This window comes from Sinocyclocheilus anshuiensis, unplaced genomic scaffold (assembly GCF_001515605.1).
Source record: "Sinocyclocheilus anshuiensis isolate Anshui unplaced genomic scaffold, SAMN03320099.WGS_v1.1 scaffold1402, whole genome shotgun sequence".
Lineage (NCBI taxonomy): Eukaryota > Metazoa > Chordata > Actinopteri > Cypriniformes > Cyprinidae > Sinocyclocheilus > Sinocyclocheilus anshuiensis.
The window spans coordinates 107,402-109,754 of NW_015554156.1; the positions used below are offsets into that span (position 1 = coordinate 107,402).

The window sequence follows — 2,353 nt, forward strand, 5'->3', positions numbered from 1 at the left end:
AAATATAATCCATTGTAACTTAAGTGGATGCAACGTGTTCATTGTGTGTTATAAATCATCATACTCTTAAGTATTATAATACATTAAAACTGTTCTTATGATTATTTATAAGATGATGCAACATATTATAAGGTTTCTTATAATGCATTATTCATTCCTTATAATGCTTTAAGAATAACCTTATAATGTATTATAAATACTGTCAGACTTTGTTCCATGTCTTGTGTGTGTTTTGCTCCTCATGTGCCCTCTTTGCCCATATTTGGTTAGTTTCTTGTCCCTGTCCTGATTATGTTGATTTAATTCCAGGTGTTCCCCGTTTATTTCCATTGAGTGAGTTTTCCTTGTTATAATTAAAATTATCTGGATTGATGTATTCCTCGTCTCCCTCCGTTCCTTGCTCCTCACTCCACTCAGTAGTGCAACCGTGACAAATACAGGTTTCATAGAAAGTGTTACTGTCAATCCTTCTATTAAAATCTTCCACTTCACTGAAATAGATATCAGAGGAAATATCAGTAACAAAAGGTGCACTGGGCATTGTGCAGAAATAATTCATATTCTACTCTGACCTGTAATGATAATCCGGACCAGAAAGGAAGACCTGCTCAGCCTCCTGCAATGAGAAATTCCGCAGGACAGCCAGGGCATATATGATGGCCTATGAAAAAAAAACAGTTCAGTTAAGTATACTATTATAGCACTACTGAACAGCAAGCCATTATACATTGGTCCATACACCAGCATGCAGTTTATACAGTAGATTCTGTAAGTGCAGGACACTCACAAACACATTACATGGTCAGGTATACCTCTGGAAAAAGAGCACCACAGATGAACTGCACTTCATCTGTGAAGCTCAGTTGTGTTGGTGTCCTATGCAGCACTCCTCTCAGATAGGCAAAAAGGACAGTTGTTCCTCACTGTCGAGGTAGACAGGCACTCAGGAAGAGGTTAGCTTATGAGACCACTTAGAGGGCTTCCCGTTGAGTACACCCTATGGGCAAACCATGGTGCAAAAACAGTTATTTTGAGGAAATTGATACATTTAAGATAAAGATACAATAATTTGCAGCAGAGTTAAAATATATTGTTAATGTTACTTCTAATTAAGGCCCTTGGTGAATCTTTACTATGAATTTGTTTGTAATGATGTGTCACGTTGCACACACAAACGAGGGACGAGGAGACGCTGGAGAATATGTTGACAAGACTTTATTCCTCTGCGGTGCGGTCATCGACAGCCTTAATGTGGATTTTCTCAGAGATAGCACTCTAGACCGGCTGAAGAGTTCCTTGATGCAAGATTCTGGCCTCATCAGTCCAGAAGGCAAACCGCTGACCATGCCTTTCAAACATCAGCAAGATTAATCTAAAGTACTGCCAAAACGACAGCCTAATAACACAGACTGTGGTGCAACCAAGCAGTGAGCCCAGTTTAATTATGAAAGATGATTAATACTCAGCTAATATACTAAAACAATGAGTATCAAACAAGTTTTCACACTAATACAGTAACCTACATGTAAATCTTACACATCTCGCATCACCATGCTTTTATCATCTTTTTTAAGTTTAATTAATGTGCTGGCTAGATTTACTTATTATAGTCATTATGTCAACAAGGTTTAGCTTAATTAAAGTATGGCTACGAATTAAGAACATTGTAATAATCAATAAAACTAGCATTTGAGAATTAATTATTATTTCTTAGCAGTTCTCACGTTGGCTACGTAAACTTTGCATCGTTTTAAGGTTATAAAATAAAACTTAATTGAAAATCTGTAAAGTTACTCACTCTGATTGCTGTTCATGTCGTCCATCTTTAGTGATCCAATTCAGTAGGTGGCGCTGTTACAAAATAATAGGGTCCTAGAACTGTGGTCCTGAAACTGCAGCCTCCGGTTGTGCAGGAACCTACTATTATGACCTCAAACAGACCGACCAAATAAGCCTCGCTAGTCTCCTGCAGCGCCATGACAGCAGAGCTCTGGAAACGCAGATCCGTCTTGAAATCTTGAGCGATTTCTCTCACCAGACACTGTAAGGGCAGTTTGCGAATCAGCAGTTTAGTGGATTTCTGATAACGGCGAATCTCTCTCAAAGCTACAGTACCGGGCCTGTAACGATGAGGCTTCTTAACGCCACCAGTAGCCGGAGCGCTTTTACGAGAGGCTTTAGTTGCCAGCTGTTTTCTCTGAGCTTTACCTCCGGTGGATTTACGAACAGTTTGCTTGGTTCTTGCCATTACTTAGAAAAGAGTCGTTGCTGTTAGATACGACCCTAAAAAAATTATAAATGCTATGCCCAATTCAAAACAGACTTATTTAAGCCCAGGGCTGTCATGTGCTGA

The 2,353-nt window shown here is 39.1% G+C and overlaps 1 long non-coding RNA gene across 3 annotated transcripts in view; it reads right to left on the reverse strand.

The window, feature by feature from the left end:
• LOC107670796 (uncharacterized) overlaps window positions 1–1,829 on the reverse strand; it is a 3,062-nt gene extending 1,233 nt beyond the window's left edge. Inside the window, exons 1-3 of one of the 3 annotated variants that reach the window (XR_001632121.1) lie at window positions 1,799–1,828; window positions 813–997; window positions 573–661 (exon numbers count right to left, since the gene is read on the reverse strand). This is a non-coding gene — a long non-coding RNA (uncharacterized LOC107670796). Of the gene's footprint in view, window positions 1–572; window positions 662–812; window positions 1,070–1,798 lie in introns of those variants that run through there. The other 2 variants (XR_001632122.1, XR_001632120.1) reach the window with 2 other exon arrangements.
• Between the last annotated feature and the right edge of the window lie 524 nt (window positions 1,830–2,353).